The 8551-nt window shown below is 29.6% G+C and overlaps 1 long non-coding RNA gene across 1 annotated transcript in view; it reads right to left on the bottom strand.

Moving 5' to 3' along the window:
- Nucleotides 1-7128, bottom strand: part of LOC106685119 (uncharacterized) — a 24189-nt gene extending 17061 nt beyond the window's left edge. Inside the window, exons 1-3 of the long non-coding RNA XR_010844640.1 lie at nucleotides 6994-7128; nucleotides 3588-3683; nucleotides 3404-3508 (exon numbers count right to left, since the gene is read on the bottom strand). This is a non-coding gene — a long non-coding RNA (uncharacterized lncRNA). The remainder of the gene's footprint in view (nucleotides 1-3403; nucleotides 3509-3587; nucleotides 3684-6993) is intronic.
- Between the last annotated feature and the right edge of the window lie 1423 nt (nucleotides 7129-8551).

Raw genomic sequence — 8551 nt, 5'->3', positions numbered from 1 at the left:
TATTATTTCATGTTGTTCCCTTTCTTCCCAGTTTCAAATTACTCATTGCAACATTACAAGGGGAAAAAAAATAAGTTGTATATTTTCGGAAATATCTAAAATATAGAAATAAATATATAATATAACCCCTATTAAAACGGAATTCACGATATCGGAACCACGAGTAATCGTTGTAAAAGGATAATATTAAGTAATAATCGTTTGAGAAATTAAATTGCGAAATCGGGAGTGGAAGATATACAAATGATATATTTTAGTATATGAATTTATTAGTGTTTGCTCATTGAAAATGATGAATCTGTAAATAATTACTTATTACGTATTATTAATATCTTAATTAGAAAACATTAGGTAGATTGAACATTAATCATCATTTTATGTTTACCACGGAAATGCAACAGGTTTCATTTCAATTTCAGCTAAAGTTTATTCCTGTATCAACAGTTTTATGTATTTTGACACAACTACCCATATATAATGTATCAAGTAAAGAATAAAGGGATCTTTTAGTGGGAAATAACATATTTTATGGCGACGGAACTCTACTTGCCTCTTGAGTGGCAATTTCCGAAGAAACCGGGCAAACGATTGGAGTTGTAAGAAAGAGTGCGTTTTGTTTGATCGCGTGTGTAACGGGCGAGGAAGCGACGAACGGAAATTGATTGGTTATAAATTGGGCCCTTCCCCCTTTTGGGAAAAACGGTTCAACTCCGCCAAAACACACGCCATATTTACAGAAATCTGTTATTGGAGTTGGACTTTTATAAGCATAGCAAGTTTTTTTTTGAAGAACCATTCGTTTTTAATTTTAGATTTCAGCCTAATATAAACTTCTGTTTTAAGATAATTTTAATTATATTCAAAAGGTTGATCCGAAGCATGCAAGCATTGTTGATTTAAGAAGTGTATCAATTCAGAAAAATTTAGGCGTTACATTTAAAAAAGAGTTAATTATTTTTTTCTCACTAATACAATTGTTTATTATAATAAAAAAAGAGTTATATATTACAATTATTACATTCATATAAAGAGTTAATTTACCAATGTTCTTCATTAAAAAAAAAAAAGAAGAAAGAGGATTATTCTTTTTGATTGCCACGACTCCTAAAAATATTAAGTTCAATATATTATTATGTTTGAGAATTGTTTGAACACTTAATATATCTCATAAAAGTTTTACACTATCTTAAAAATATATTTTTTTAAACTTATTTCCTTTGGAACATCACTAACTCAATATTGTTTATTTAATTTGGAGAAACACTTGAACCATCTTTAGACACAATTAATACAGTTAAATTTAAAAAAATATATTTACAAATTATATATTTTGAATACCACTTAATGATTTAGGTAAATTTAAAATTTAATATTTTTTGTTATGTTATGTGATACATTTGTAACACGAATTAATACGTAAAAATAACATATTTCAGTAATTAAAGCATCAGAAGAATAAGCATTATGTAATATATGTTTGTTATGTGTGAATAAAAATATAAACATAAATAAAAGATATCTAGAAGTAATGAAGGTTCAAGATGAGAAAAATAGTACATGAAAAAAAAGTAAATGAGTAGACAAAAGTAAATGAGAAAAACATATATAGAATATAAAATATAAGATAACAGGCAACAGATTAAACCGAATGCTATTTAAAATAGAATGGTATGACAGATGATGACTAAAATGAAATAAAAAAAGGAAATGAAGAGAAAAAGAAAAATAAAGAATAAAAAAACAAAACAAAAAAACGTGTCTGATTCGCCTTTAAGCTAAAATCTAAGGAAGGCTACTAATGTGATGTGAATCATACTCTACTATACCTGTGCAAAATTTGAAAAAATATAAGCTGGTAAGGCTCAAAACTGTGTTCAAGTGACTTGTAATGAACCATTAGTAAATTATTCCACAAACACCTAGAAAACACTAGCGGAACCCTGATTGGGAACCACATTTCTAAGACCTTATTTATACTCCCAATGGTTTGATACATTGAATTTTAGACTAAATTTTCCAAAAATTCTTTTACGCAGTAGAGAAATAATCTGTCTCCTGAACCCATGGTTTCACAATTTCATTCTATTGTTTGAATAGTCAAATACTTAGAACATATTAAATGCAATTATTTATCACAATTCATTAACATTTTTTGATCCAATGATCTCATTTCCTTAACCACTTCATAAAAATAAATTAGTTGTTTAAAAAAATAATTTATTTTTAAGTTGGAAATTCAGTTTAGCAGTAACTATACAAGTAGCATCATTGATAATAAAAATTACTTCCACAAATTAATTGATATTCCTTAATACTGATACTCCATTTGAACTAAATTTATTTGTTATTTATGTTAACGTATATATTTAAATGATAAATGTATGTATATATATTTTTTAGAAAAATGTTTTTGCATTTTCCTTTTTTTTTTTTATGTTTCCGGGGTAAGATGTGAAAATTATCATGCGTGAAATTCATTATCAAACGTGTACAAAAGCATTACTGAATATAAATAATATTTTTCATGCTAATTAAAATTAAAATATGTCGGACATAAAAAAAAAACTATTAATTCGTTTAAAAAATCATTAGTTCCACAAGGTTTTACAGAAAGCCTATTGAGCGTCAGATTATACAGATTCGTATTTTTATTTTATTCTGTTTTTTTTTTAACAAGAATGCAGCTGATAAAAATTTACATATTTACTCCCTCTTATTCTGTTGTTTTTTATTGGGAGAAAAAAAGTGTATATGTTCAGATTCACTGGACATGTGCAACTCTGGTTATTAGAAATAATGCATCGATCACAATGCATTATTGTAAGGCACTGTAATATATAAATAAAATAAAAGATTCCTTGAATATTATACAGAAAATGATTCTAAATGTTCATAAAAACATATATTTTGGAAATTTCAATAACATTGTTCACTAATACAGAACATAAAAAATAAAAAAGGCTGCCTTAAAAGTAATTGGGTCAGTATAGCTTCCCCTTTATTTCTATTTTTTTTTTTTTTATTCCTTTATTTTATTTTTTGATAATTACTTTTTTTTAGTTGAATTTATTTTTAAATAATAAAGATCAATAAAATTGACTGAGGAAAATTATCAGGACCATATTACATCAACATTCTTTTAATATAAATAAATAGTTAACATTTTTATAAGAGTTTTACATTATTTATTTTTAATAAACATGTGTAACGTTCCTGCCCTAATTCATTGTCTATTTTCAAATATATCTTCTTCAACCCAGTCCTATTATTGAAGTATGAAATAAAATTTCATGTAACGGGTCTTTTATGTATTTTTTTTTTTTTAATTTTCTGTAGGAATAAACAACATAATGATATATTTTCTTTTATGTCTATAATATATAAATTAATATTATATATTTACTTTGTAAACTGTGGTTGCTACGGTGATCCACCAATGACCCTTAGGGTTTTCACTTCTTTCCGGGTGTTAGAGAATACTGTGCCGTTGCGTTCTTGTGAGGTAGATCTAAGGTGACAATAGCAATAAAAGATTAATTAAGTGACTATAAAAAACTGGAAGGAACTGGTGTAAATGATGAGCCTACTGTAATCTGCTGAGAGGCAGCTTCGTACCATCCGTCAATGTCTGCTCAATCAGCGTCGAATCCGATTACAGCTGTACTTAACATCGGCCCACTTATCTAAGGAAGCAACACTAATTCCATTAAATCCATTTTAATTTGTTGTTGTTATATAAGACCTTAATTGTTTTATATGTATGCTTACGATAATATAATATTGGAAGATTACTGGCTGGCCGAATGTAATTAATTGTAGGTAGACGGTCTTGGTTGCTGTTGAAAAATGTGCAGAAAATAGCAGAAAATACTATTCATTAATAACCGACGTTTCACCCCACTTTTCAGGTCTTAAATGAAAACAAGATACTCTGGAACACACTTGGAAAACGGCTAGTCCGATTTGGCTCAAGTTTAGAAGTTGTAGATTAGTGTTAAAATACTTTTTTTTTTTTTTTTTTACCGTAAATACTTTTCTTACCGTTTAATCGCGGTTTAAGTAAACTCGCCTAAAACCCAAATGACGAGAACGTAATATTATTTCATATTAAAAATTTCCATAGAAACAAAAACAGTAATCATCAGTGCTCGAGAAAAAAATTAATTTGATAAAATTATAGCCTAATTACAATTCTACTATGTCAAACAGAGAGTCACTTGTTTATCTTTTGTGTTTTAATAACAATTTTTTTCCTTAATTATCTAGAACAATATTTCACTAAATGGATGATTAGCTTGAACATTGAAAAATGTAACGCAAAAGTTTTTACTCTTCGACGCCAACCAGAACCACGGGATCTAATCCTCAAAGGTAAAAATGTGAAATGGAATCCTGCCAGTGAAACAGTAAGATACCTGGGAATTCACCTAGATCGCGACCTTACCTGGAACCACCATATCAACATCAAACTAACTCAAACCTATGCAAGGTTAGCAATGCTATATCCTATCCTAAACATAAATTCCAAACTAAAATTAGAAACAACTGTTCTTATATTTAAAACAATTCTCAGGCCACTGCTGATATACGGCTGTGAAGTCTGGGGAGCGGCATCCTTTACGAAAAGGAAAGAACTACAATCTTTTCAAAATAAAGTCCTGAGAATCGCAGTTAATGCTCCTTGGTTCATAAGAAATAGCCAATTGTATCCCGAATTACCGTTGGAGTCAATAGAGGATCACATCAAAAAACGATTCATGAAGTTCCACTCCCAGTTGCCGACAGTTAAAGGAGCAGTGACCTACAACCTAGGAAACCCAACCTCTACTCGAAGACTGAAGCCCAGACTGCTGCAGGACATTCTGTTATAAATTTTAATAAATATGAAATTAATTCATAGTCACACTACCTCTATTTTACTTATTATTATTACTCATTTTATTAATTTTTTCTCTTTTCTTCTCTCGTCCCTTTTTCAAATTAACTTGTTTCTTTTTACTATTAGAGGACAATTGTTTGTTTTATTTAAGCGTACCAATATCATTATTTTTGTAATTACTTTTACTTTCCCATTTTATTACCAAGCAATATTCTTATCTATTTATTTTATTTTTTTTTTATATGAAGATTATATATAGTTAGGGGTATCTTTTGTACGAGACAAAACCTCCCTCCCCCCATAATTTACTGTTAAAAATTTTTTAAATATAATATAACGGTTATATCAACCACGGTTTATCAAAAATAAAATAATAAAATAAAAAAAAAAATTTTTTTTCCGTTGTAAAGACAATCTAGGACAGTATAAAGCAAGGAAACAAAAAAATACGACTAAAAAGTGCAGAGTTATGGGTTAAAACTACTCGCCGGTGGGCTGCGTTTTAGACAGGCTTGGACAGAATGCCCGTGTCAGGTTTGGATTTGGGATGTATTGTTATCACTTTCTGCTCACAATGAGAATTTATTAACCAGAAAAAATAATGCTAATTTTGTTTAAAATAACCAATCCAGAAAACAATACTGGATGAGAGGTCTAACAGTTTAGCTTCATCGAACATCTTCGCTATGTCCATAAAGTAAATAAGATTTGTATGGATCTCCAATGAAGACATGTAGATCCGAAGACAGGAGCAGGACCAGCGGGGTAACTGCCCGAGCCAAGGCTAATGGGTCATCTATTAGCTAAACATAGTCCTGCTTCTGAAATAGCAGCCGGGGAACACTGACTCACTTTCCCGTTCAGGGTCAGCTATTCCCGAGTCCATTTCACATGCTGTCTTATAGATACCTCAAGTGGTAATTAGTAATTTAGTAATTACTATATAGTAATTAAGGACTTAAGTAGTAAGTCGAGATACTACGTGAATGTGTTTGAAAATGAGAGTTTCTAAAATTTCCTTAAATTAAAGTAATATTATTTATTCACCTATTTAATTATGGTGTAGAGTTCTCATTCAATATACTATTCTATTATTTTTTCGAATACATTTTCTGATCCAAAATTCAGTATATAAAGGCGATATTAGTAATTTATCCTCCGAGAATTTCTCCTCTTTATTACAACATTAAAACTTTAATTACAAACCTTGGTTTGCAAAAAACAGCCAATTAAATCTGAAGACAATAGAGGATTACATAAAAAAAAGCTTCATGAAGTTCCACTCCCAGTTACCACCGACAGTTAAATCAGCAGAGACCTACAACTTAGGAAAGCCGCTGCAGGACATCCTGTTTTAAGTTCTATATTTATCAATTGTGTTATTTTCAATCTAAAATTATATTTAATTTTACTTTTAAATATATTTCAACTTTTTCTTAAATTAATTTTTTTCCCCATTAGAAGTCAATTATTTATTTTATTAAATCCATATTTTATCCTTTATTTTGTTTTGTATTTACAACGTTATATATAGTTAGGGGTGTCTTTTGTATGAGACTATACCCACACCCCCATAATGAATTGTTAAATAAAAGAAAAGATGAATAAATAAATGATCTTAGTGAACCGAAAGTGATAACGACACATCCCTATCCAAAACTAACAAGTGACTTCTGTACCAAGCCTAGTCAAAACGCGGCCTAAGGGACAGTAATTCGAGGCTCAATTATTGTCATAATTTCGTAACTATTCGTTACCGTCATTTTTCATCGGATTTTATTTATTTATTTTTTTTTGTTTTGTACTAGGATTATTAAATATACTAACTAGATTGTGTTTTGTAATATAATCAAATCGTAAGGCTAATTAATATTGTTTTAACTCACATATTCACAACAATAAACATGTGTTTTTGATGTTTATTTAAATACAGTTTTACTTAATCTAATTGTAAATTACAAAAGAACTAACCAAGGCCCTATACTATCTAATTCTAACTGCATCTACGCAATTCCTATGTATATGTACCTATTGCTAACTTATAATCTAACCTAAAATTAGAATACATACAAGTTGTTTTCCTTGTCCAAAAGTAATCAATGACGCGTACGTACTTGCACTCAGTTGGTCGTGGCAGAGTGAGAGAGAAAGATCGCTTCAAAATAAACAGTTTTTCAACTAACCTCAGCAAACAGAAAACCCAAAAACACACCAGAATTTTCATCAATGTCCATCAATTAAAAATTCAAAGAAAACATCTGATTTATCTCTCCTTCTCTGCCTGATACCTCCTGCGCATGCGACGCCATCATTAATCTTCTATCTCGTCATTTACACTTTCTTAAATACTTTATCTTATACGCAAAAGTGGATAGCTCTTTGGTAAGGCCTTACCCATGACATTGTGCTACTAACTCCAAGGACCCGGGTTCGAATCCGGCTATGACTAACAATTATCTCCTGTTTTACTGTAGCCGTAAAGCCCTCCGGGGTCCACCTAATCTCATTAAGTGAGTACCCTTAATCTGGTAAAAGTCTGACGGTCAAATCACTCCCTCGCACTACCGTTGGTCTAGTAACAGTACGTTTTTACAAAGCACTGTACCCCTTATCCTTCTTGGCTTGTTGAGAAACAAATTTAATTTTTTATAGCTAATGAAAATGGAAAAAAAGACATATTCATTGACAACATTTATTTGTAATATGCATAGATTTATATAAAATTATTTCATATTTTTTTGTGAATTAAAATTCTTGTTTGCCATCAGCGGTTTTAGACGAGTTTACTTCAGAGGTCGTTAAGCTGGAAAAAAATTAATAATATAGATGTATATTTTAAGTAACAATATATTTATATACATTACATATAATTACAATTTATTTTTATTATAGAAACATAATTTATTTTATAAAAATAACAATACCTATCATTTATTGTTTTATTGAGTTATTGTTGGTTAATGATAAATTGTGTTATAAAGGAAAAAATAAATAAATCTGTACCGGAACCAATACTTTGAATATTAATACTATATTTTATGCTAATAGCCTTTTAAATTTTAGAAAGCGGAGACGCGTGTAAACAAATTAGAGTTGTCATGTTTTGTTTTTTTATATATTCATGATATGTGTAGAGGTTAGTGTCAAATTCATTCTACATCGATTTGATGTGTGTATATGATCATAATCCCTAAAGACACATAATACGAGCAGCTCACTCCTAATTGTGTCCAATGTAAGTATGGCCCTAACTAATCCTCGTTACGAAATTAGAGGTAAAGACCTCGTTCGTACTTGAATAATTAAAGGATAATTTGTAATGATGGGTTAATTGTTGATCGTATACCCAAAATGAGGAAAAGATGGTCGACGTGCGGTCATTAGAGTACCAATAAATAAAAACAACCAAAACTATTTTTTATTTGTACCGACGTTTCGGCCTAAATTTCTTACCTTAATCACAGTTGACTGTGTGAATTTTCCTCTAAGTGTCAATAATTATATAGAAGCAATACACATCTACTAACTACACAAATACTCACTTACAAAAGATGTGTATATAAAAACAAAAAAGTACTAATACTCGCTAAATAAATGTATTAAAGAGTAACTGAGTGCATCATCCCGACTTTTAAATTATTGCAATTCTCAAGACATCGATACAATACATAA

The sequence above is a fragment of the Halyomorpha halys genome, unplaced genomic scaffold, assembly GCF_000696795.3.
Source record: "Halyomorpha halys isolate HHAL.00 unplaced genomic scaffold, Hhal_1.1 Scaffold660.1, whole genome shotgun sequence".
Classification (NCBI taxonomy): Eukaryota; Metazoa; Arthropoda; class Insecta; order Hemiptera; family Pentatomidae; genus Halyomorpha; species Halyomorpha halys.
Note: the sequence above shows the minus strand (reverse complement) of the source record. Positions and strands in the feature narration are given on the sequence as shown.